The sequence below is a fragment of the Thamnophis elegans genome, chromosome Z (genome assembly GCF_009769535.1).
Source record: "Thamnophis elegans isolate rThaEle1 chromosome Z, rThaEle1.pri, whole genome shotgun sequence".
Taxonomy (NCBI): domain Eukaryota; kingdom Metazoa; phylum Chordata; class Lepidosauria; order Squamata; family Colubridae; genus Thamnophis; species Thamnophis elegans.
Window position 1 is genome coordinate 95,432,341 of NC_045558.1, and position 27,877 is coordinate 95,460,217.

At 39.1% G+C, this 27,877-nt stretch overlaps 1 long non-coding RNA gene across 1 annotated transcript in view; it reads right to left on the bottom strand.

Annotated features, from left to right (window-relative positions):
* Positions 1-1,943: 1,943 nt before the first annotated feature.
* Positions 1,944-27,877, bottom strand: part of LOC116522509 — a 43,726-nt gene continuing 17,792 nt past the window's right edge. Inside the window, exons 5-6 of the long non-coding RNA XR_004256974.1 lie at positions 10,036-10,245; positions 1,944-2,259 (exon numbers count right to left, since the gene is read on the bottom strand). This is a non-coding gene — a long non-coding RNA (uncharacterized LOC116522509). The remainder of the gene's footprint in view (positions 2,260-10,035; positions 10,246-27,877) is intronic.

The following is a 27,877-nucleotide window of genomic DNA, read 5'->3' on the forward strand; positions in this document are numbered from 1 at the left end:
ACAGTCACACATTCCATTTTACATCTAGATTTTTTTAAAAAAAATCCTGAATACTTGCAAAAATATTGCATCAACCTAGGCAGATAAATATTAACCTTGAATCACATTCTGAGTGTGACCTCTTAAATCAGACTCGTATCTAGACTAGTATGCAGGATATGGTCAAGTAATTTGATTTATTTTTTCACAGTGACCAGGTTAAATTGGCAACACAGTAGATTAAGGTCACCCCCAGAAACCTACCACATGGATGGAAAATAGTATTTTCAATCCTCCAGTGTTCTCATGCCTTCAATCTGACAGAGGTGCATTGTTGGGAGAAAAAAAATTCAGATGCACTGCAAATGCTGAAAATGAGCTCTTTGAACCAGAGGTGGTATTGAACAGGTTCTGACCAGTTCTGGAGAACTGGTAGTGGAAATTTTAGAGTAGTTCGGAGAACCGGTAAATACTACCTCTGACTGGCTCCGCCCCCATCTGCCTCCCAAGTCCCAGCTGATCGGGAGGAAATGTGGATTTTGCCGTATCCTTCCCTGGAATGAGGTAGGGATGGAGATTTTATAGCATCCTTCACCTGCCATGCCCACCAAGCCATGCCTACAGAAACGGTAGTAAAAAAAAAAAGAATCCCACCACTGCTTTGAACCCCTGCATTGGGTATAATGCATTTCTACAGTTGTATCCCGACCTTTATAGTTCAAGTTGGAAAGACTGGCTCTTATCTGGGAATTACTACTTGCCAATCCACAGATTGCATCTGCAGCGGTCTGGAGGATCTGTCGTTCAGATTTGCTTTCTTTGGGAGATAGATAAATTATGAATCCAATCAGCAGAACTGTAGTTGGGCTGCCACTGATCATTTTAGCATAGAAAGCCAGGCCTAGCTATTCAGTGAATCATCTGCCTGAGGAAGGAGGTATTACTGTGGGTCAGGCAGAAGGGCTCAGAAAATAAGGGCTCAGGATAAGACTTAGCCTTTATTGCTATCGTAGACTGGCCTGAAGAGAATTGATCGCTTTCCAATCTATTTGCTTTTTGTACTTGAAATTGGTGGGTAACAATGCTGTTTTGTCATTTGCTTTAGGTAGGAAATTATCATGGGGCAGCCCTAATACCAAATGGCTTTCCTCTTATGCATAATTAAACTGCGTGTTGTAATGAGAGAGTTGCTTCAGATCAGGGATCAAATTCAGCAGGTTTTGGAGAACCAGTAGCAGAAATTTTGAGTAGTTCAGAGAACAGGCAAATACCATCTCTGGCTGGCCCCAGAGTGGGGTGGGAATGGAGATTTTGCAATATCCTTCCTCTGGAATGGGGAGCGATGGGGATTTTGCAGTATCCTTCCCCTGCCATGCCCACCAAGCAGTGGTGGGTTTCTACCAGTTCGCACCTGATCAGGAGAACCGGATGGTGAAATGGACCCTGAAGTAACTTCCAGAATACCTGCCCTGGCCTTGTCGCTCCACGCTCACCCCTGCCCGCTGGAGAGGTCCAGCGGCACAATCCACCAGACAGCAGAGGCAAGCTCAGGAGTTTTCTCCTGGATTCCCCTCTGTCTTGCCTCCTCCAATCTCCCAAAGTTCTTTCCCCAACGTGTGATAGCTTTCTACTGGATTCCTCTCTGTCCTGCCTTCTCTGATCTTCCTAATTTTGGCCCTTAATCCTCCAGTTGTCTATTTTTGAGAGGTTTTCCCCTCCCCCCCTTCATAGGAATTCCAAAAAATTTTGCCACATGGCTTGGGGGTGGTGGTCATGTGACTGAGTGTGCATGAGTGATGTCAAGTTGATCAAACCTGCCCGGTCACATGACTGCCAAGCCATGCCCACAAAATAGGCCACACCCACAGGTTCTAAAAAATTTTGAAACCCACCTCTGCCACCAAGCCACACCCACAGAAGTAAAAAAAAATGAATTTCACCACTGCTTCAGATGGCAAAGTTAAGAAGCCACAAAGTGTGGAATATCATGTAAGCCATTCAATAAGATGGTTGACTTTTTAAAATTGTAGAATTACAGTTTGAAGTGGAAATCTGCAAAATGAAACATTCCAATGTCTATATCTAGAAAGGTAGCATATCCAGGAGAAAGATGAAGACTTTCTTCGACTTGCAGACTTTTGTCCAAATAGACCTCTGACTTCCACAGCTATTGATCCATTGCAGCAGTGTTTTTCTTGGCACTATTAAGATGTTGATGAGGAATTCTGGAAATTGAAGTCCATGCATCTTAAAGGTGCTGAGGTTGTTTTTCCACATGTCCTTTCAAAGAAACAGGAACAGCATATGATTCAACCTGTAGTATGCCTTAGGAAACATTTCGAATATGAATTATCTCAGGGTTGAAATACATGAGATGAACAATATTTGACTTATGATATCCAGTTTCCACATAACAGTGCATTATAGTTTACCCTGGCCCTATATAGGTTCTGTGGGGATGCATCGTTCAAATTTCTTTGCCTCTGAATTATTTAATATGAAGTTAACTCTTTTTAACTGATGAGGAATTACTACCAGCCCTCATTCATGCAGAGGCTGGAAGTAAAGATACTCAGAACAAAAAGCACATCCCGTAAAGGGTTAGAAGAATCTTATTACTTTAGCATTTCTGTTTCAGAAAACCAACAGCATCAGCCATCAGATTAATGAACATCTTTCCATTTGTTATACTTCTATCCGTCTTGCTTACAAATCTTCAATTTCCTAAAGAAAGTTATTCAGTTCTGGGGGAATAATTCTAACCAGAGAATTGATGAGGAGGGGTGAAAGAAAGCCACATGTGTGCCCAAGAAAGAGCAGAGTTTTTAAAAAGGCAGCTCAATTAATCTGTTCCCATCCTAGTTCCCAGAGTGCCCTTCTTCTGAGCTAAGGGGTAGTGGAATTGGCAGCTGTTCGCTATTTATTAACCAGTCATGGTTAAATTGGTTTATAAATTAACAGATGTTTTAACTTTAGTCTTTCTTTGGGGACTGGAAGCTGCAAACTGGTTGGTGATTGTAAGTCAAGCATCAGGTTGGGACCAAGGGAGGAGAAGATGCAGGGAGGGAAGCCTCTGCCCTGGCTCCTTTCCGCAAGCCCTTGCCCATCAAGAGAGCTGTCTGTGGACAGCAGGTCGGTCCTGTGGGGTGACTCTGCCTGGTGTAGGCAGGCTGGCCGTAATGCATCATTAACTTTCCCCCTTTTAGTGCTCACATCTTCATCAGCCAAACATGGAACAGGATAAGAAGGAGTGCTACATTTTTGGGATATGGGATGCCCAGTTGAGATTCTTGCAGGAATCAGAGAATATTACTGACAGCCTTGTCACTCTTACAGAGAGATACAATCAATATTATTATGGGATTTGCAATAAATTTACTGAATTGGGTGATCATTCTAGGTTCTGGAAAACCCGTATGTACATTTCAGAGAACGGTAATATTAATTAATAATCATTAAGTATGCCTTAGGTCTTTCAACAGTAATAGCCCAAAGTTCCAGAATTTGTTTTGCTCTACAATACATCTGCAATGGGTTTTGCATTGATTTTGGCTTGGTTTCTATACCAGTTTCCTCATTAATTCTGTTTGCTTTCTAAGTCATTAGCGTCATGTTTTTTTTTTAAAAAAAAATCAAGATCTTTTCATTGGCTTAATTGTCAACAAAGAGTCATTGGAAACCCACCCCCTTACAATCCTTCTGAACTAGCATGAAAAAAGTGGGGGGACGGACTCAAAAATTGTACAGATTTCTAAAGTTGGATGGAAAACTAAAAAACAAAACAAAAACAAGTTGGATGTCATTAATCCAAGTTGCGAAGTAGGTGGATAGAAATAGAGATCATACAGAAATAAAAAAGCACCCCTGAAAAGCATCTACAAGGCCTGTTTGATATCTTTAGATAAGAATAGGTCTTCTTTCAGTCTGTCCAATCTGTACTTAAAGAGCAAATTTGAAGGAGCAATGAAATAGTGAAATGTCACATTGGGTCATGGACATTGGGTCAGTGTTTCTCCATTATTTTGAATGACAGTTCTCATAGCCTCTTCATATGACACAATGTCAGAATATTTGAAATCCGGGCTAACAAGAGGACATAAAAATGTTTCTCCCTGGTGTGTGGGGAAAATCGTCCTCTGAGCTCTGTGGGGACAAGCTCATCCATGCTACTATATCTTGGTACTATGGTAGATGAGAGAACTGAAGACATGCAAAGATACAGAAGCATCAAATAATGTGTTAAATAATTAGAAGTGTTATGTTGTGGGTCCGGCCTAATTATGTGGTACTATGGAATAACTGTTAATTGAGCAACTTTCACTGAATATAATCTGTATTGTAATGTGCCGACTACTATGGGATTTTTTTTTTAGCAATTGTAACATCTTTAACACTATTTGATTGGGCTTCAAATAGAGGTGGGTTTCTGCTGGTTCACCCTGGATCAGGCAAACCGGTAGTGGTGGCAGCGGGAGGCTCCGCCCACCCATCCGGACACTTCTCCACATGCACAGAACCTTCGTGAGCGCACGAGCAAACTGATAGTAAAATAAATTGAAACCCACCACTGCTAACATATAGAAATTGGACCAGGGGTGGCTTTCTGCCAGTATTACTGCTGATTTGGTGCGCGCTTGATTTCAGTGCTCCGCACGTATGCGCAGTTGCCTATAAATAGGCCTGTGCATGCACAGAACATTTGAAAAGGCCAAAAAAAAAAAAGATGTCATGACGACCATGGAACCAGTTCATGGGCATAGCAAGCATGCTGTCCCTACCGGTTCGGAGACCCAGTTGCCATTTTCACTACCGGTTCCACCAAACTGGTGCAAACCGGTAGGAACTCATCTCTGAATTGGACAGATACAAAGACCTTAGCAATGTCAATATATAGAGTACTTTCTATTTGAGGGGGCAACAACTAATACTTTTGACTTAATTGCATTCTAGGCTCTTGTGTCTGAAGTGAGATATACTCAGCATTCTGTAGGGTATAGGAGTGGCCGAACTTGGGGGGGGGGGGGGAATTAAAAGAGAAATCAGCCTGGAATCTCTAAGTAGCCACAAGCAGACTAAGTCCAACCCCTCTTGAATTCTGTTGAGCCTTATCTAACTCCTAGCAAATGCTAATCATTAGTTGAGAATATGCCTAAGCATAGGCATGAGTGCTTGTAGCAGTAAATCAGTTTAATTGGACTTTGATGTGTGGACTTGATTTTTAACACTTGACACACACTCCCTTATTACAAGCAAAGAACAGTATTAGAAGCAGTCCTTCAAAGAAACATATTGGCCACTATTGTCTCTTTCCTCAGGAAAAAGGAGCTTCTGGGAAATTTCCAAGGAATCCTAGTGCTGTGATGGAGAATATGCAGTATCTTACCAAACTACAGTCCCCACAATTCTTTGGGGGCAGCCTTGGCAGAAGACTGCTAGAAAAGTTGCTCCTGAGGCTACTCAGTCTTTGCCCCTCCATCGAAGCACAACATGAAGCTCCGTAGCCACGGCTGGCCTGTAAAAGCTTTGAGTGCAGCCCCTAGAGCCTTTCCAAGAGTTGCCATCATATGTAATTTTTAATGTAACAGAAGGGGGAGATGATTAAATACATGGAGAGTAATCATTTTTACTGTGTTTAATTTCATTTTAATTCACATTTAATTTAAATTAAATCAAGTTGGGTTTTGTCCTGGCCTGACCCATTTCTCTGTTCTGGCCCAAGCTGTCTTTGAAGTGCAGCCCACCGCCGTGCAAAAGTTGTATTGTACAAGCCGCATTTTAATTTTTCTGACACACTCTCGGGAGCACACAGGCTTTTCTGTGTGTCCCATCCACAAAAGCTGAAGGAATGTAGTCGGGGAAGAGAATATTTACTTCTTTTGAGCTGTTATCTTTAAAAACAGGAATCACAGTATTTATTCCTGGCAGTTGTTTTTAATCTATTATTGAAATTGCACTGTGATTGCTCAATATCTGTTCTGGATTGTAAAAAAGTTTTCGATAAAATATCTGGGTTTTTTCCAGAACTCAAGTTTTAGAATAGAGGTTTGTGACCAAAATAGTGGAGTGAGTGGGGCAGGAAATATATCCCATATGTATTGCTAAATTAATAACGACCAAGAGGGCTTTGGTTCTTGTGCGGTGATGAGTTCATGTAGCATCTGTCTGTGATCATACAATGCCTGTACAACAATGTCATAAAGTTGTATTGAAATCACAATATTACTATAAGGTTGACTGGCTTATCTGATCTATGATGGATGCAGTATGATTGCGGATTACTTGGGGTGAAGGTCTGGACCACAATGTGTCCTTTTTACTCAAAGTCTATAAAATGGGGGATCCATTAAATCTACACATTTTAATGTGAATTATATTATCAATTAAACAATTAATAAGGTGATTGCAGAGATGGGTTCCTACCGGTTCAGCCCAGTTCAGCCGAGTAGGTAGTAACTCAGCCTACCATGCCCCTGAACCAGTTGTATCGTCAGCACCACCATCTTGATTTTTACCTCTGCACATGCGCAGAACAATCTTCATTGCAAAAATGTAAATTTGTTTTCCTTTTCTAATGTTGTGCGCATGTACAGACCTTTTTATGTGCAAATGCGCATGCGCAGGAAGTGCGCCAAAAAAATTTTTGCACGCCAAATCAGAAGTAATGCTGGCAGCATTACTGGGTGATCGGCATTCATAATGAATAACTAAAGGGATAGGCAAATCTGTCACATGCATCATTGCACACTTCAAAACTGTACCTTTTGGTAAATTGGAAGACTTACATATTGAACACTAATCACATACTATGAAAATTGCATTGCACTACTGTTCTCTTCACCTCTTCCCCACCCAAGTCAGATTTTCCTCTTTTGAGGAAAAAAGAACAGAAAGCATAGATGATGGCAAATAAATGTCATTTTCATACATGTTGTGTAAAAATGAATGGATAGATGGTTGAAGCACAAACTCCCCCCCCCCCCAAATGAAACATCTAGAATCGAAGCACCAGAAGTTAAACTGGGATTTATTTATTTTTAAAATGTACATAGGGTGGTGATCCAGTAAGTATCACCAACGTGTTTCCCTTTATAGGAGTTGATCAATCTGGTAAATCTGACATCCTCACTAAATGTGTAATACACATACCCACATTTACAAAATTTCTTTGGCTGATACTAGGGTTTCTTTTTGTTAACTAAAGGTTTTTTTAAACAAAAAGTCTTATAAAAAATAAAATGCAATTTTTTTCTCCACCTATATTTTAGCCAATGTCTCATTTTTCTTTTGTTATCCTTTTGTCTTTCATAAAAGTATTCCCTATTTATTTTAAAGAAGTTTATACCCAGGGCAATAAATACTGGATTACGAACTTTTTGGTAGAAATAAGACCAAAAAATATAAGTTCATCAGGCTGGAAGGGACCTCAGAGGTCTTCCAGTCCAGCCCCCTCTCACAATAAGGGCAGGCACAACTGCTTTCCCTGGAGAAAGCTGAAACTCTCCCTGATTAGAAAAAGTAGATGGGCAGGAAGTAGATCAAACTGATGAAAAGAGAGAAAGGCAAGTAACACTTTTAAGTAAACACTAGAGAGATAGGAAAGATTTAATTAGCACTCCAATATCTTAGATGTGGTAGTAGCACTTTAAAAATCCTACTATGGACGTTACTACAGAACATCTGATTATTTATATTCTTCTGCCAATCTCATTCTTCTTTGTTAATGAACGCAGTTGCTTTTGTCTGAGGCTTGCTTTAACTCACTCAAGAACAATATATAAGTCCTCCTTTAAACTTCTTTCCCATAGCAATGATGACTTCTATCACTGTTACTGCCTTTGACCATCCTCTTATAATTATTTTTTTAACTGCTCGTCTCAGTTTTTAAAGAACATTTTCCTAGCTAAGCTTCCCTAACCTGGTTAGGAATAGTGGGATTGTCCGTGTCAACATCCATGTGTGATAGGAGAATGAAGGCTGCTGTATTACTTATTACTGCTGTAATTTTACAAAACCCGAACATACTTTACCTTAGTTGAATTAAATCTTATTTAATAACTTAGGAAAAGAGAGAAGTGCTGTGTTGTCACAGTAGTAAAAAAAAAAAAAACAGTGCAGATTTCAAATTCTGCTCTCTCTGCCCCCAGCACCTTCTCCACCCCACACACACACTGAAGCTGCTCAATCAGATTCCAGTGCAGTAGGGAGGTAAGTGAGCCTTAAAATGAGGGAGGTCAGCCTCTCAAGCTAATAGAGCTGGCAGCAACAGCCTACTTTTTAAAAAAAAGTCTGCCGTTTAGGCCTCCTTCCCCCCTTTTTTGTAAGCAAGCTGCACGCACACATGCACAAACCACACCCCTACATACATAAGCACTTGCTTTACATGCAGTGCTGTTGAGGGATTTGTGAAACCAACAGATGGGGCAAAAGCCCACTGGGGTGCCATTTAATCCCTCCTCCCCCCCTTGGCAAAAGTAGAGGATTTTCCTTCCCATGTCCCCTGTGCTCACCTTTAAATTCATCAAGAGTCAGAAAAGATCCACCGGGACCAGTCAACCCAAACCTTATTTTACAGTGCAGAGAAAGCAAAGAAGAATTGATGTGTTGGGCATTTGTTTTGTGTTGGATTTTTTTTTAAAAAAAAACTATGTATCTGTGCCATATGTATTCCTGTTCAGTAATTCCATGACTGTAGGATCCTATTTAGAATGAGATGGCAGGTATAGTAAAGATTTAGACTGCTGAAAAACACATTTTTTAGCCTTTATAGTTACTTGCTCATTCCAGGAATGTATTATGTATTCTCCCTTCTTTCCTAAAGATACAGTGTGAGATAAGCAGGGCTATTGATAATGGAGGGGGGGGGGTGTTAAAGGAAGAAGCTTTAAAATTACCCCCAAAAGATCACATCCTATTTAGTTTGGGCTAACAATTTCTGCCCTGGTATTCCTGCCTGGTTTTCAATATGCACTTATTGTCTGTCTTTAATAGATATAAAAAGGCCAATATTTGTGTAGCCAACAAGAACTTGAAGAATATAGATAATCTTTTTTAAACACGCAGAGCATAATTTGCGGTGGGTGGAACAACTGTACATTGTTTGGAATATGGCCCTCCAAATTCATCCTCCAGTCTAGAAACTGCTTGGGTCATAATTTGCAAGTGTTGAGCAAGCTTCTATAGAAGCCACAAATTTTCTCAATGGCAGGAGTTCATTCTATTTTTATGCAGTGAAAAACTACGTGTGCCTCTTTCTTGTTCACATGTACAAAATCAAATTTGCAAATTCCATCAGGTTGATGTCTGAATCATAGATGTGTTAGATCTCAACAGCTTCCACCTCCTTTTTTAAGTCAAAAGAAACCAGGATTTGATTCTAATATGGCAGCCTGTATCCTAGAACCACATAGATTAACTCCATTTTACACTCTTAAAACTGCCTCTGTCTATATACCAATTCCTATATGTGTTGAAAACTGATGGCTTGGTTTCCTGCCATTTTAGATAACTCAATACCAAACAAACTTCACAAATGGATTTGAAATACAAAGGAAAACCTGAAAATACTAAGGGGGAGGAGACACAGAATCTTACACATGTGACGCAAACTCACCTATTCCAAATGAACAGCAGCTTCCAAACCCTTCCAAATATCCCATCCAATCATGGTATAGAACAATCTGGTGAAGTTCATGTATATTCAAGCTTCATACATCAGCCTCAGCCAGGGGGGGTCAATTGGAACTGGGCGAGTTCCAGTCTAAAATATCTGGACTGGAAGACTGTAGCTTGAATAGAGTAACTTCTGTTCTATATCTATATATCTCTTTCCTTCCTGGCTGGGGAGCAAAATCCAGACACCCAGCTATGGTTGGAGACTACACAGGAATCTTCTCCTACTCCCACCCCCAATATCCTCTTCAATTAGGGCAGCCAATCTTCCACCACCCCCCTCGATGAATCCTGCTACTCTGTTAATCTGAATATTTTCTGACCACATTGCATTCAAAGAAGGTAAGGATACAGAAATTGTAGAGGTGAAGCAAGGTTTGGAATTACCTTGCATTGCCATTTCTGACTGGTCCTCTAGGAACAGCTTTGTGTTTAAAAAGGGGGCCTTTAAGTAACAATACATGCACCTTTATATAAGGTCTCTTTGACCTCTAGACAAGGGCTGGCTCATCTCGGAATCCTCGCTGCACTGGGATCGGCTTTGTCTGCAGTTCCAGGCCTCCCTCGCTCCTCTCCCAGTAGGTTCCTTTCTTTGAGCTGTGCAGAAAAGAGAGAGCTGTTTGTGCAGGTTGAAGAGAAGAGGTCAAAGCCGCAGCTGACTCCATCTTGGGTTCTTGGCTGCCGTTCAAATTTGTCTGGCAGTGGCACAGGGGACTTGGCATATGGGGTGGCAAAGCAGGTCGCTCCTGCAAGGAGGCGGTGGGCCTGGCGCCGTTGCCCCATGCCCATGACACGTGCCAGGTCTTTCCCTTGGCTCAGCTCCCAAGTCCTGTCTGCTACTGATGGACCCAAAATCGGCTGCAAGCAACTGGGGTGGAATTGTGTGTGTGCGCTCGTGCATCCTGCGGGGACCGGGGGGGGGGGGGGCGATTACAAAACACACAATTCTGCCATGCCAGACTGTTTTTTGCAAATGCCTTGCAATGCCACAGCAATTTGTTTTTGAGTTTCATACCCTTGATCTTATTATTCAAAGTTTACCAAAAAGCCCCAGCTCCATTTAAATAGCATTGGAAACACATAATCCTGACACTGTGCCCATTCTGAAGATTACAAAACAAGCACCATCACAATGAAATATTGCAAGTTTTAGCACTTAGGTTTCACTGGAAAATGATTCCCTGCTTTCCCCTCTGTGTTTTGAACATATTTGCATATTTCCAAAGAATAATACTATTTTCTACTATGTTTGTGGTGTTTGAAAATGGTATCTTATACTGATGATATAAAATTACAAAATTGGGATCGGGTTGAACCTAAAAATGATGACAGTTTGAAATTGCATTTTATTTTCAAACAGATGTACTCTATTTTTTAAGATTATTAAATGGTTTTTCAAAAAAAATATCAGCATAAAAGAACATCACTCTAAGCAAGTCAGTCCAAACATCCCTGTCCAAAGGATCACGAAACCAAAAGCAAGTTATTTTAAAAATACTGGCTCACCTAAAGGATTTCCTTTGGCAGCAAGGATCACAAAGGAAAGGCTCTTTAAAATCTATTTTTCCTGAGCAGCTAACAAATTGGTAGATGCTGAGCAAAATATTCACACTAATTTATTGCCCCTTAACATATTTATTTTTAAAACCTCTTATTTTAGAATGGCTTAAAATGACTTTCAACATTTAAAACATGGGCAATATTTTGATAGCTCCTCCACCTCCCACGTTTCCCCCCAAAAAAGATTTATAGTATATCTGTTAAGGCCAAGTGCCATCCCCATGATTAAAAGAAATCTGGAGGCATTCAGAAATTGTGTGTTAGAGGCCACATCTTTCAAAATCACTGATGTATTGACAAGTATATCATTTTATTCTTCAGATAATTCAAAAATTAAAAAAAAGATTTTCGGCAAGATTTTTTGATATTTGGGACATTTTAAAATCTGGCAATAATCCAATGATCTGACTGAAGATAAATATTGGCTGTCATACATGAGATTATATATGCAGATGAATAAGGCAACCCATCGATTTAGGTTTCTTCTAATGCAGTACTGGATGTAATAGTTTCTCCTCACACAAATATTCCTGGAATAACAACACTTTGGAGAAGAAAGATGTTTTTATAAATACATGAAAAAACAAGACCAGATTTTCTTATACTGATAATCCTATACTGATTCATTAATTCTGTTTTGAATTAAACCTACTGAAATGAATGTTTTGAAATGAGAATACCTTTTACATCTCTATCAACAAAGGAATTTTCCAGATGGATTATTCAGAAGGGTAGACAGTAAGACAAAGGGCAGCTTACTCCCACCCCCAAATTTCCAAACATATTTTGAAAATTCTATCCTGGATAAGTTAATGTTTCCCATTCTGACCTCAAGACAAATTTGAAAGTTATTGTGTACTTGGCCCTTGGAATAATTGTGGACTTACTGTAACTTTTTCTTAGGATAGTTAATGATGTGATGGTGTCCACTGATAATTATCAGGGAAAAGAATGTACAATTTAAGTCTTGCCAACTTCCTTGTCTGCCTAGCAAATAATTCAGTGCACTTTGAAAGTTTGCATAAACCTTGTAGTAATTATTCTGAGAACAGTAGAAGAAATTGATGGAAATAATAGTATATCTTGAACAATAATTATAGCAACAAGAGCAATAATATTTGTTGAGGAAAGATTAGACATTAGAGGATTGTTATGGAATTTCAGAACTAGAGGTGAAAAAAGAAAGGAAGGAGGGAGGGAGGGAGGGAGGGAGGAAGACAATGGTGAATCCTTGCTGTATCATGCCAAGAAAACGAAAAAAACCAAGTTATCAGCAGCTGAAGTCCATTAAAAAGAAATATTACTTTTATGCAAGGGCATAGAGCATGGCAGTGTTTCACAACCTTGGCATAATTTTGATGTGTGGATTCAACTTCCAGAGTTTCCCAGTGCTCCAATTCTGGGAATTTGAAAACTCACATCTTTTAAAATTGCCAAGATTGAGAGACATTGTAATATTGTACCATACATGTTTAGTATTAAAATCCAAGTATTCAGAATAGGTTTCCAAAATGAAGTATGACTCTTAATAACCCTTTTATTTATTCCTCACAAACAGGTAGCTGCTACACTCCAGGATTAATCTTGGGAGTCATCCCCAAGAAACTCCTAAGTCAGCCTGCAGCTAATAGATGGGTAAGTAAAGAACTGTAGAGAAAGTAGCATCTAGGGTGGTAATTTCTTCTGCTGGAAAAGTCAATGGTTTATTCCTGACTTTGTTTAAACCAATTTCGTTGTATTTAAGTACAATGATGATAAAGATTATACTTATACATTATAATTAATGCACTAAATTATTTTCTGGGTTAACATAATACATTGAACAAATGTATTACCATAACTAACAAACTGGGTTTTCAACAAACAGAATAAACCACCAAAATTAATAAGAAAAAAACCATCAAGCTTGCCTGTTGCATGAATACTAATTTTAACTGATGTAGTTAAACATAGTGCATTACATATACAACCACTAAGTATTTTCTTTGTTTCTGCAGAGATTCAGTATCTTGACTCTGTTTGTAAAAATGCCTGTTCCATAGATATTCAAAATAAACCAAAGATTAAACTTGTAAAGATACATTGCATTATTCTGAAAGGCTAGTAGAGGGCGCCCTGTGATTGAATAATTCATTTACTAAACCTATTCAATGCAAATACAGTTGCTCCTGCACATACTTTGCATAAATCTCACAAATAACAAATAAAGTAAGTACAATATCATTATGTCCATTATGTAAACAATTAATTTATTTAAAAGAGAGGAACTAAATGGTAGCTTCTCTGACACTGATAATGAATTGTATCTAGAAAGACAATACTGCTTATATGATGTCATGTGTGACAATGTTTAATCCAAAAATACTATTTCCATGACCTTTATGGGCTGAAAATTAAATCACACCTAAAAATGGTCTTTCTTGACTTGTGCCTGCCTGATGTGTTAGATTACAACAATCATCTTTGTGTTGACTGCAGCAAGTGGGATTTGTAGCATAAGATAACTGGAGGAAAATCATAAGTTGAATGTTAGTCTAGGTAAAGAAAGCAAATACAACATGCCCTTTGGCCATAATCTGCATAGTGCAAATAATGGTGACATTACCTTCAGAATACTGTTGTTTTATTTCAGCTTTCTTACAACCTGATGTGCTCTAAATCTGCCAAAATTCAGCTCCCCAAACCCTCATACAATACCCATTGGCTATGTTGAATTATGATGTATCTGAAGGCCACTCAGTTTAGCAAGACTATTTTACTGATATTCATGTAAAACTGGTTAACACAAAATGTTAAATCACCTTATAGTTTGTTTGCATTTGTCCTAATTCGATATGTAATAGTTAAATATTATATTTGAATAAAGTAATTATGGAACCCTATTTTTTTTTTAAAAAATCAGAGTTGAATGCCAGAGAAAGGTTATAGATAGACCAATAAAAATGAACCCCACTATCCATTCCTAACTAAACCTGTGTCAGTAATAGCCAGGATGATCTACAATTTGAGTACAAAGACTGAATATACAAATTGAAGAGCCAGTTGGGGTAATGATTAAGGCATCAGACTAGAAAGCAAGAGACTGTGAGTTCAAATCCCACCTTAGTCATGAAAGCCAGCTCAGGGTCATGAGGAAAATAGGAGGAGGAAAGTGTGTTGGGTACGTTCACAACTTTGAATTATTTATAAAAATAGTAAAGGTGGGATAAAAGTAAACTAACAAGCAAACAAATAATCCTGGGAACCTAGTCAATTGCAGGCTAGGAGGGAGTCAACTTCACCCTTTTAGTAGCCAAGATAAATTTGGGACTTTTATCAAATCTGGAGCTTAGTTCGTCATTAGAATTTGAAAGATTAAATCAACTTTCAGCTTGTGGCACTGAGATAGAAGATCAGAGGGAACCCACAAGATTGAGGTTACTCTCTGTGATGCTTTAGACTTTTTATTATTTTGCCTTCCAAAGACAGACAACCAAGATTTTGTGATGGCTCCATAATTGGTTTATCAAGGAACATTCTGATGACTAAATCTCTGCCTATCTCTGTTGAGAATTGCTAAACCATGATTGTGATGTTGCCCAAGATAGTTACATCCAAAATGACCGGTGCATCCTTTGATCAGTTGTCTAGTTCTGAATAATTATAGTGTTAATGAGTGTGTGAGCATGTCATATATTTGTCAAAATGTGTGCTTCCATGTACCCATGGATGTGAATAGATATATGTGTGTTCAACCAAGCTCACAACTTACAATGGCCAGAAATAATGATCCTTGGCCAAAGCTGATTGTACTGTTAAATAGAACAAAGCTGACATTTCAGGTAGCTGCTTGGAGTATAATATTTATTCATTAATTTTGCTGTGAATGAGGAACATTATCTCTGGATATTTATAAATCAGGTCCTAACAACACTAGTTTGATTTTAAATGCCAGGCATTTGAGGGAGTGGGATATTTGTTGTTTTGACTTCAACAACCTTTGACCTTGACTTAGAAGCCCTTCCTAAATTTGTGGATGAAATGATGTAGGAACAAAATGACGGATTTCTTACATTAAACTCAAAAGCATTTCTGAGTTTCCTTCTGGCTCAGGCAGAGTCCTGGTCTGAAAAAGACATTAGAAAGAGGTGTTTGTTCTGCTCTCCTTTGAATCCACAATTTGCCTATCTTAACGGGAAAACCCAAAGAAGGACCTTGATTGCCCAGCAAGGCTTGGCACAGCCTAGCAGGTTGCAATTTGCCAAATTCCGTCTAATCCAACCCTGTCTCCCATCCGCATCTCTGTCTGCCAAGGTCATTGATCTAATGCCCAGCTCTTAACTTGTGACATGGGGGCTCTGCCAAAAGCCAGATGCCTGCCTGTGTCCTGCCAACAAATCTGGCCACACAGTGACATCTGCTGGATGTCTGTGATAATGTGTATCCTTGGTATCTAGATGAGAAAACACATTGCAGGGAGACATGCAGTGTGTTCTTTGTGTAAACAAACTATAGCTCTGTTTCTACAAGGTCATCTAACTTAAAGGATCATGTTTGTGTCTGGAGCAGTGTAGTGTGTTGTGATATTACAAAAGGGGGTTAATTAACAGTCAATTAACCTATACAGCATTACATTTAATTCTCATTAGATCCAGTCATGTATATGATTGAACTGTTTTTACCCACTCAGAGAAAGTCTATAAACAGTCAACTTACTTTTTTACATACATCCACCAAAAACCCTAAAAACAAGAGATAGAGCCATTTTTTTCTACTGCAGATCTCATTTACCTGATCCAGCAACAGAGATCTCTGGGACATTGGTTGGCTACAGTGGCCAAGGTATGCTTATTGCCCCATGGCAACTGTGAAGTGGCAAATGATGTATTGAAAGGACTTTAATGGTGCAAGACCTCATGTAACATTAGGCATCTCCTAGTTAAAGTCACAAGGAGCCTGTATTCTCCAAGTTATACCTGTATTCCCCAAGTTATAGTATTTGGTGCAATCAATGCGATGACAGGCTACAATGGCCATCAATAAGGAGCATTTGTTTAGGAATTCATATGAAATAACTTGTGATGGTTTCCATAATGTGATTATGTATCTGGTGGAAGCTTATTTCCAAACTTGTTGATGATTGTCTCAATTTTCTCTTCCAATGCCGTATTTAGAAGCCCCAAATATAAAACAATCTTCCCTTGACCTCAAAGGAAAGAATAGGCAAAAGACCCAAAGGTGCTTTTACAGGAGGCAAATGGACTTTCTTTTTTCTTTTTAAACATTTGCTTCTCATCCAAGAAACTTCTTCAGCTCTGACAGGATAGTGGGGAATGGAATTCTATCCCCACTATTCATTCCTCACTATCCTGTCAGAGCTGAAGAAGTTTCTTGGAGTGAAGCTTTTTGGATGAGAAGCGAAACGTCTTCAAAAGAAAAAACAAGAAAGTCCAGTTGCCTCCTGAAAAAGCAGCTTTGGGACAACCATGACCTGGATAACTGAGAATCTCTACAAAATAAGCAAAAGAAAGTTCATCTGCCACCAGTATTGCATTGTCACTTCGTGTAAGACAATCCTTATATTTTAAAGAATGGTGAAGAATGGATGTCCTCTATTTTCATGTGCTTCTTTTTAGATTTGAGAGCCTTGTTTCCACAAAAATAAACTGTTGAGTGAGACTGCTACTTACCCTTTACTGACAAGAGGCGTGGTGGTGCAGTGGTTAGAGTACAGTACTGTAGGCTACTTCTGCTGGCTGTCAGCTGTCTGCAATTTGGCAGCTCGAATCTCACCAGACTCAAGGTTGACTCAGCCTTCCATCCTTTTGAGGTGGGTAAAATGAGGACCCAGATTGTTGTGGGCAATAGGCTGACTCTGAAAAGTGCTTAGAGAGGACTGTAAAACACTGTGAAGCGGTATATAAGGCTAAGTGCCAATCCTATCTAAGGTCAGTATGGATTTTTGCAGCCCAGCTGGCAATTCTGTTTTGCATGGAGAAACATTGGAACAAATCTGAAAGGGGACCCTGCCACTATCCAAGACACCCCCCCCCCAATTTCTTTCTACCATTCTTTTCTTTCTTTCCAGGACTGCCAACTCTTAATAAATGCATGAAATATGGCTTTTTAAATTAAGAAGAGGGAGACTTTAATTAACTCAAGAGCCTCATGAGCCTCATGAAGGCCCAGGATCACAGGGAACCATTCCCTGTAGTTTGGGACTGAAAACTATTGCATGTGTATTAACATGCAGCAATTGGCTTTGTCAGTGGAATAGGGAATGTGTTGATCCACAGATCTTGTTGGCTGTAATTATCATATTCCACTGGCCACAGCAGTTAGGATTGATGGGTGTTGGAGTTTACTAATATCTGGAAGAATACTCTCTGTGTTCTATCCAGCATTTGAAAATCTGTATATACTGACTAATAGTATATTCTATAGACTAATATTTGCATATCTCCTAGAAAGGTTAACTGAATACAAACCACCTTAATTTGATACATATAAGAGTCCTTGCTTGTGTGTATGTTTCAACTTGATATGAAGCTCATCAACTAAGGTGAAAAGTGGGAGGCTGGTTTTTAGAATGAGAGTCAAGTACATTTTTTTTTCCAAACTAAAATTTGAGATTCATTTCCGATTAGAACAAAGCAAACATTTTAGTCAATTCCAGGATGTAACAGCAGAGGGCAATCATGGCCCAAATACTATTTTACTTAGATTCTTTCAGATCCTGTAGAATGTTGAAAGAATTATATAAAGAATTAGGATATCGAGTCAGGAACTCTGTCTATAGTGTGGAGGATAACTCTCTTAAAATGCAACAGACTGCGTCAAAATTTGACACAGAAACCAGCAAAGGAGAATCTGAACTTGAAATGTAAGTAGTGAGTTTATAATCAATTGGTCTGCCATTTTGGTCATTAAATGATGATGCTGTTAAGCAGGTCATATGTGATTAACTCAATTTTATGACTATTGTTACCAAATCTAGTTTCTTCAACAGACTTTTCTTGTCAGAAGCTGGCTGAGAAGGTCGCAAATTGTGATTACATGATCACAAGACTCTGCAGCCATCATAAAGGTGAATCATACATTCCGGGACAGTTCATAGGTCATTTTCCCCCAAACCTCATATCTTCAAATCATTGTTAAACAAATGGTCCTAAGTCAAAGACTACCTATAGGCCAAATATAACTTAAGACTGGAAAGCGTGGGGGGGAATAGAATATTTGTTCCAAAAATTTCCCTTCCCTATGGACAGGAAATTAGGAAAAAAATCAGAATGTGCTCACTCTTCCATGCTAAGGCTCCCTCTCAATTCTCTCCTGACCGACAGCAGAAATAATATCTTCGCTGAAGATGGGCTTCATCTTCAGAAGACTAAACCTCTGATCCCAGTGAATGACCCACATTGAATCCTGCAACATCATCCTGGGGTACATGTACAATATTTGCCTTCATTCATGAAAAAGCACAAAGTCCACCCTGTGCTTCTCATTACACATATACATACCAACATATACAGATGTAGCATAAGGAGACAGCCATTGCTAGTAAAGGAGTTAGGAAGAATCCCAGAAACTACTCCTGTTTAATGTCCCCTATGTGATCTTCTTAATGGAGACATTTCTCAAATAATTCAGTTAGTTCAAGACAGCTATTCTTGATTCAGAACCTGATTAAACTTGGTTGATGATAAAACTCTAGTAAGGTTAAGCCTAATTTAACTTGGATAGAGAAGACTAGGGAACTCCAAGTCTGTAGATTAGAGATGGAAATTGAAAAACTTCCTGACTCAGAAGAAGGTGATGGTAATTTACTAATTGTGAGATCAGACATACCGTAATTATCCATCTTCTAGATCCAAGTGGAGGGTCAACTAACTTAATCACATAGAAAGCCATTTGTTAACTATGTTCACATAGCAGATTTAATTAGATCATAACCAAAGTTACCATGTCGTATAAACACTATAACTGACTCAGCGTAGGATTTAGGGAGGTTAGCTTTATCCCCAAAAATCCAGGATTGCTTCAGGTTTGTCCTATCAAACATATCGCAAAGATAGTGAAGAGAAGATTAATGGAGGCTTAACACTTTTTTTCTGTCCCACTGGCAGAATGATCCTAGAGTAACCTCATAAAATTTTGTGTACTCTAGGAATTCCCTTTCCTTGTCATTTTTTCAAGATAGGATAAAACATGGGATGAAAGGAGACATGGTAGATAAGTTTCCCAAATCAATCTCTGACTATGCTAACCAGAATCAGGCCACCATGGCTTTTAATCTTTTTTCTGAAGGTTTAATTTAAAAAGTGATGAAAAGTAGTAGTCATTCAATCAACTTTGTGGTGGTTTAAGAAGCCGTCAGATATAGCTGCTCTTCATTTGTCTAGAGATTCTCTCATCATATGTTACTGATGGATAGGATATACTTTGACCCAACTACACAGAATTATCTACTCAAATGTTTGCCTACCACACTGCACAAGCAAAGCCTGTGCATATGGTCTGTGCATATGATCTTTTACTCATGGATATTGACAAAGGGCTGTGAGAAATAAGGGGAAACATCAACATGTGTGGAATATGGGATGCAAATACTTGGGCCAGATGTTGGGGCACACATAATTGCATTCATGTTTGCAATTCTGTTGGCATTATGGTTTGATGTGCTGCTGGCTTTAATGTATCATGCAAACCTATAAAAATGAGTAATCATACTAAAGTTAACTACAGTAAGTATGTCATGCAAACACAACCACTCATTGAAGGTCATCTGTAAAGATGAGACAATTCAGGGATTTATGGAATAATGTGCAGCACTCTTCCTTCAACAGTTGGGATGCTCAACTAGTTCTCCTAAAAGTGATAAGGGTTCAATTGAGCGTCATTCTAAGTAAATCACTTTAATTTCCTGCTGCTTAGGAGTCTTAGATCTGAGTTGCAAAAATTCATAGAGTTGGAAGTTAAGAGGTTTCTCTGTACAGATAGTTCTTGACGTATGACCAAAAGTGGCACTATAATTTCTGTTGCTAAGCAAGGTGATTTTTGCTATTGTTATTAAGCAAGTCACTGCAATTAAGTAGCTCATCGTATTTAACAAATACAGCTTCTCCTATTGACTTGTTGGCTACTGGTTGGGAAGGTTGCAAATGGCAATCACAGGACCTCAGCAGATTGAACAGTCATAAATACATGCCAGCTGCAAAGCACATAGATTTTGGTCATGTGACTTTAGGGATACTGTAGTGGTAGTAAGTGCGAGAACCAGTTATAAATAACTTTTTTCAGTGCCATTGCCATTTTGAACAGATACTAAACGAATGGTTGTAAGTTGAGCACCACATGTACGAGGTGGGATGTCAACTTCTACAATCCCAATAAGGAAGAGACTAAAAACGGATTCTTCAATGTCTGGATGGAAGATGCAGAAGAAATTGGAAACTCAAGACAAAGGTGGTGTTATACAGGATGGGAAGGCTGGCAAAATCCTGTTGAATAATGATGTCTTCCCTTATTATGTGAAACCTGCTGATGAATCCCTTTATCACTGGCCTTGTACAATGTTTATAAGTGGATGTTATATTCCTATTTTATTGTACTGTAAGTTGCCCAGTACAATAAATGGGATGTGGTGGCTCAATGGCTAAGACACTGAGCTTGTCAATCAAAAGGTTGGCAGTTCAGTGGTTCGAATCCCTAGTGCCATGTAATGGAGTGAGCTCCCGTTACTTGTCCCAGCTTCTGCCAACCCCACAGTTCGAAAGCATGTAAAAATGAAGTGGAAAAATAAGAATCACCTTTGGTGGGAAGATAACAGCGTTCCATGCACTTTCAACATTTAGTCATGTTGGCCACATGACCATGGAGACGTCTTCGGATAGCACTGGCTCTTCAGCTTTGAAAGAGATGAGCACCACCCCCTAGAGTCAAGAATGACTAGCACATATGTGCGAGGGGAACCTTTACCTAAGTTGCCCAGAGTTGCTCTCAATAATGAGAAGGACTGTATATAAATTTAATAAACAAATGTGCTCCACTTTTATTTATCCAGTTTTGATTTAATTTGCTGTGTGAACCAGGATTCAGTACTGTAAACCATTGGTTAGGAATCTATCAAGTTGTAATTCATTCAAATCATGGTTAAGCAAACCTGTATTTAGTGGGCAGCACAAATTTATCATTTTCCTTCAAATCCTGCTGAATTCTTCCCAGCCCACACCTGGTTTTACCGTCTGATTAGCGCACTGACGTTAGACTGTTTCTTAACGGAAGGATTACAGAAAACCTACAGGTGACCTGGACACACCTTTTTTTTCTGATTGGAAGCTATAGAGATTATGTTTCATACTTTACAGGAACAATCTCCTATCTGAATATTTTATCTAGTTCAAATATTGTAACAAATATAAAAGACTTGAGTGATTCTGTTTAAATCAGAGCAATTATTTTCGAATTGGCATCTTTGTACATAAATCCCCATGAACATTGTTTACCCAGCTCTCCTTCACTCATTGTGTTTTAATTCAAAGATAAATTTCCTTTCCCCCTCCTTTTTTCTAGCTGAGTAATATCTAAGTGGCCATCTTAAATAAAAACCAATCCTACTTAATGATTAATTTTGTGTCTGTACATGCATGCATGTGTGTTGTACACAGTGACCAGGGAAATATAAATTGCACATGCCCAGAAATGCTTTCTAATATCTGTCTCACCTCTGCCCCCTTTTTCTTGCAAGACAGAAACTAAAGAAAAATCATATCCTGTTATGTCTAGGTCACAGTGTTTTTCAACCTTGGCAACTTGAAGATGTCCGGACTTCAACTCCCAGAATTCCCCAGCCAGCGAATGCTGGCTGGGGAATTCTGGGAGTTGAAGTCCGGACATCTTCAAGTTGCCAAGGTTGAAAAACACTAGGATACTTTTTCTATTGTCTATGAAAAAGTCTCAGCAAACATGAACAAAATATTATACTTCAGATATTATGATTTTAATTGAAAGCACAGTCCTATAAGGCAGAATAATATATTGCGTTTACAAATCTTAAATGAGACAAACCATTTGGATGCCCACTTGCACTTCTGTGCATCTACCAAAACAATCTCTTGTGGTTGCTTGAGTGTACATTAAATCAAATGTCTAAAGAGCAAGATCAGGCTCTAATTAAGCTCTTGACAAAACTTTTGTTAAAAAGCAAAAAGTTGTGAAATGAACTGAAGCCAATAACCGGTGCCCTCCTGTGTTGCAAAGTCAATTCCTATTTAATATTTGCCATTAACAGCTGTTGTTTGGTTAACCCATGTGATATGTCCAAAACCCTGGATCACATACTAGGGTAAATAAAATGTCACCTGGTAATTAATGTTCAGAATGTCCTGGCATTGCTTCTTTCTGCGTCAGCACCTGCCACAGATTAAAGTTTTGTATTGTAACAGTGTTAAATGAATTTTTAAGAAAGCACTTATTAATAGCTCAGTATGCCAACTTATTTTAGCAGAAAATCATCCACCATCTTTGATGAATAGTGAAAGGGAGGAATAAATCTGTTACAGGGTCTCTGGAGAAGATGTGAACTCTCCTTGACTGGGAGCATTTAGAGAGGATTCACAAGATTTCTTGCCTTGTGGATTTAGCTTTCAACCCATTTAACTGTCTCGAGTACCCTCCCAATTCTGTGATACAGGAATGAATACAGATGTAGCTGTGGAGACTAGATACAGATGATCCTAAAACATGAAGCAGACCTCTTTCCTTCCAACCTCTGAAACCTGAAATTGTAATCTATTAGTTTGTCCAATGGAAGTGAATAGGAACCATTAAGAACAAAATCAATCACTCCCTCTGCTAGACAACTCTAGGGAAGAAGCATCAGCAGAAAAGAAGAGCCGAGGTGGCGCGGTGGGTAGAGTGCGGTACTGCAGCCCACTTCAGCTGACTGCTAGTTCGGCAGTTCGGCGGTTCAAATCTCACCGGCTCAGGGTTGACTCAGCCTTCCATCCTTCCGAGGTGGGTAAAATGAGGACCCGGATTGTTGTTGGGGGCAATATGCTGACTCTGTAAACCGCTTAGAGAGGGCTGAAAGCCCTATGAAGCGGTATATAAATCTAATTGCTATTGCTAAAAGAGACCAGGGATCCACAATTTTTTTTTCCAGATGAATAGCTTACATTTTCTCACATGGCTTCTCAAAGGAAAAACACTTTTGAATGAAAACTGTTTCATGAAATAAGAACTTTCCATACCAGGAATTGGTGGTGTCTTTGGGGAAAGGAGTTTTAAAAGTTTAGACGATGAATACAACTATACAAATTGGACCTCTTATTATAGATGCTTCCTTTAATCTATAAACATCTTCTCTTCAAAAAGTGCCTGACCACTCAACTCAACACAGCACACCCAAATCCTAGGAAGAATTACACTGCCATACATCAAGAATATCTCAGAAACCACCAACAGACTACTATAACCACATGGATGTCAAGCATAGAACACAAGCAACTAAAGCCCTTCAAAACATCCCAAGCAGACCAAAAGACCCAACAGCCCTAGGAAAAAACCGAGTCATCTATAACATACAATGTAAGGGCTGCAACAACCACTATGTAGGACAACAAACAGGCAGAGACTGGTAGAATGCATGCACAAACACCAACTAGCAGTCAGAAGACATGATGAAAATTCTTTAATTTCACAACAGATTTAAGCATATTTATTTGGGAACATGTGACAATCCTACACCAAACCAAGTCCAAAAATGCCAGGGAATTTCTAGAAGCCTGGCACTCTGACAAATCAGCTATCTTTAGACAATAGACATTAACAACATCTATAGACTATGCAAAAGAGACAATCAGCCAGCCCAAAAGGAACAACAAGACCCAAGCACTTCTCCACCAGCAATCAACACCCAGATCAGCATAGATTAACTCCAAGGTTAACATCAAATCAACAATCAAGTAAACAATACTCCAATCAAGAACCCGCGCGGAAGAAGTCAACAGCAAATAGCCCAAACAAAGAATCTCTAAGACCACCCCTACCAACACTGACAGGCAAGCCACTAGAATAAACTGACAGCAAACTGCGCTCTTTACTAGCACTGATGATGCCACGTCGTTTAGAATAACTTAGAATAACTAACATTTGGGGTAAAGTTTGGGTAATGAAATGTCTACAAGAAAACAAACAGAGCACCAAAGACTCCTCATCTCTTTTGCTGCTAGGTCTTTAATTGACCCATGTCAGCACCTACATAACCTAGGCATAAAGTCAAACCTCTGGCTGGTTATATAAATTGTATGGCAGGCTTCTTTCCCCTGATCAGACCTACCATACCTCTTCTCTCGGCAATCCTCTTTTTCCTTTTTTATCTAGTCCTACTTGGTCCCTGAAAATGGAGATTATATCAAGTAGAATTCTTTAACCAATTCAGTGGTGGCTCAGTACTGTCTGTCTTAGCAGTGGGGAACATGCCAGTTCATAAGAAATTGGCCCTGCCAAATTATCACCAAGGCCAGACAACAAAACATGTGAATGCATAATCACAATTTACACTTTTCTTTTGGGAGCTGCTTATTATAAGAAAACACAGATGGAGGACAGAAGAAACTGAAAATTAGTAAGATAGAACTTCAGCCTTCCAGGTCATACTTTATTCCCTTCTTTGTATATTGCTTTGATAGGTTGGGGTGCCCTTGACTCTCAATACTTTCCCACCCCATCATTTCTCTTTCTTTTCACTAAAGTTAATGATTTTTTCTGAAACAAAAAGAAACACATTATGTCCTATCCCATCAAAATAACCTAAAGTCATAAAATATAATTTAATTCCCTGAGAAGGGTGAGGCTGTAAGTGGTAATTATCGCAAATGTTCTTCTATTTTTATGCACTGTCTTTCTCATTCTCTCTCCATGAGAAATTGCCATTATGGCAAAATGCAGCTTTTCCCACAGTTGCAGAAAAACACTCCTCAAATATCCCAGAGGCTATATGGATAATCGATGGGGGTCAAGCAGAACCATAACAAAGTGAAACAGAAGGAGATGGATAAATAGTTTAGATAGTGGAAGTGGACCTGGAAATTGCTCTTGCCTATTTATCATGACTTGGTCTTTAGAGTTTCTCTCAGATGAGGACCACAGGAGACATCTCAAAAGATATGTATACCTACTACTTCTTAACGAAGAGACTAAGACAGCAATTGGTCTCATCATTCCTACCTTGGTCCAGATTGTGGCAAGACCAGGGGCTTCAAAAGTGTTGGCCTCTAAAGACAGAAAAGCAAAAACAGAAAACTAGAGGAATGCTTGGCTTTGCTAAGGGGCAGATGGGGCTCACAAGGTTACTAAGGAATAACCTATATGAAGCTGGATCTAAACCAAGCTAGATATGAGCGAATGGAGTCTGGATCTCTTGATATGCAGGGCTTAGTATTTCACTGAAACATTATCAACCTTTAAATTTGTCATCAAATTTTGCTTTAGTGTTTTTATATACAGAACGTTTGTTCTAGAAAATTGACTTGGTTTGTCTGGATTTCCTCTTAGTCTCTGTAAAATACAGCCTGCTAATGAGTCACAATTTTAATTGTATACAAACTTGGACTTAATTTTTGACTTCAAGATAAATTTAAGAACTGCTCTGGTATTTAAGCCAGACAAACAACACAAAGCGGTTTAGTTGCTTCTTCCTTCTAAGTTTTCTACTGTTTCAATTCTCCTGATCTAATACCATAGTGGCAATCCTCCTTGGGTGCTCCTGGTTGACCAGGTAGATTGGTTTGTTTTCACAGTCACATCTGTCAAGGTGTCAGTTGGAAAGGACCTAAGTAACTGACCAGCCGGAGAGGCAATAGTCCAGGAAACATCACTCATATGCATGGTTTGCTTTGCTCATGGGATGAATGCTAAATTACTACAGTTCACTGCTGGAAAATTATCTAATAGCGTGAACCTTGCCACTTACAGAGAATGATGAGTTGTAGTCCAACACATCAGGAAGGTGCCAGGTTTGGAAAGGATGGTGTAATATGTCTATATAGGCTTCATTAATGCATTCATTTACACTCAGGGGTTTTAGAAACAGATTTGAAGAGCCAATTTCAAAAGGTTTCAGGGTTCAAGAGCTTCCACTGCCTGCCAACTCTCCCAACATTAACTCCACAGGTAAGCTTCTTGGTGGTAACAGAAGGATTAGTGGGAACCTGCAAAATGCCCTCAGTTTTAGATTTCCAGAATGCCCTGACATGTTGTCACTCTGGGACAAGTTGTCAGTTGGCTTTTGGTGTCTACCCAACGATGCCAGATGTTGGTAGAGGCCTTGGATGTAGAGTCAAGTTCAAGGGATTTGGAAGGAAAGAGGCTGAATGTGAAAAATGACAACTCATTTACCCACACATTAGCAATTTTTTTAAAAAAAGCATCCCTAAAATATCGCCCAAGGACAAACAAAAATATTTTCTGAAGAAAGATCTAACAAAACAAGAAATAAGTAGATAGCACTGCACTGCAAGTAGGAGCCAAAAATCCCATTGAAATTATTTGAGGGGATGCTAGGCAATCAACAAATTATTCAGGGAGCTGTTGTGATCACAGCTCCCATTTTTGGGATAGAAGAGAAGTGGGGGGAAGTCATGCTGCATACTTGTCAAGCAAAAATTTCTGTCAAAGCAAAGATGGGGGAGTAATCTTAGTGGAGAAGTTTTTCTGCATTTAAAAAAAATATCAGAGAAACATTATCTAATACTCCTTAAAATACATATGTGCGTGCATGTGCACCATTTGTTGCTATAACAACCATGCAGTCTGTTCTGTCTTCACCGGGCAAGAAGCATCTCAAGGTAGAGCTTGATTCAAAATGGGAGGAAAAGTTTTCTGACCTGTTTAATCAATCCTTGGTGATATTTATCCATATTTGACTACAGTAGTAACTCTTCCAATTTCATACGAGGTATAATTTTTCTAATCTCCAGTCTTCACCCTACCCATATTTCTTAAACTTATTTTTTCTCTATCACAGATATTTTGTTTTCTGCCCAAGCTAGTACCTCTAGTTTCTCATCCCTAGTGCCATCAACCAGGAGAGCCAGTTTGGTATAATGGTTAAGGCAGCAGGTTAGGAACTAGGATACTGTGAATTCTAGTTTCACCTTAAGAATGAAAGCCAGCTGGGTGACTCTGGGCCAGTCACTTTCTCTCAGCCCAACTCATCTCACAAAGTTGTTGTTGTTGTGGGGAAAATAAGAGGAGATTGCTAGATATGTTTGCTGCCTTGAGTTGCATATAAAAACAATAAAGGCAGGAGATAAAATAAATAAATCAAGAAGCAAAGGCTGGGGTTTCGTCTACAGAATTCCATGTGAGCTTAGATGTCATGGTTCTCCTCAGTGACTCCACTCAGCCTGGCTAAGTTTAATTTCTTCTTTCTACTGTGGATGAGCTCCAGCACGAGTACAAAAGCTCAGAAGACTAACTCTCTGATCCCAGTGAACGACCTAGATTGGACCCTGAAACATTATCCTGGAACATGTATATTTGCCTTCATTTAATTTCTTCATTTGGTTTATGATCTCAGTTGAATTAAGGATGTCAATGAGCACTTCAATGTCTACCTACCATATTCTTCACAGCAGTTTGAATACCATCTCTAATAATTCTCATTTCTACCAATCAGAACAAAAGT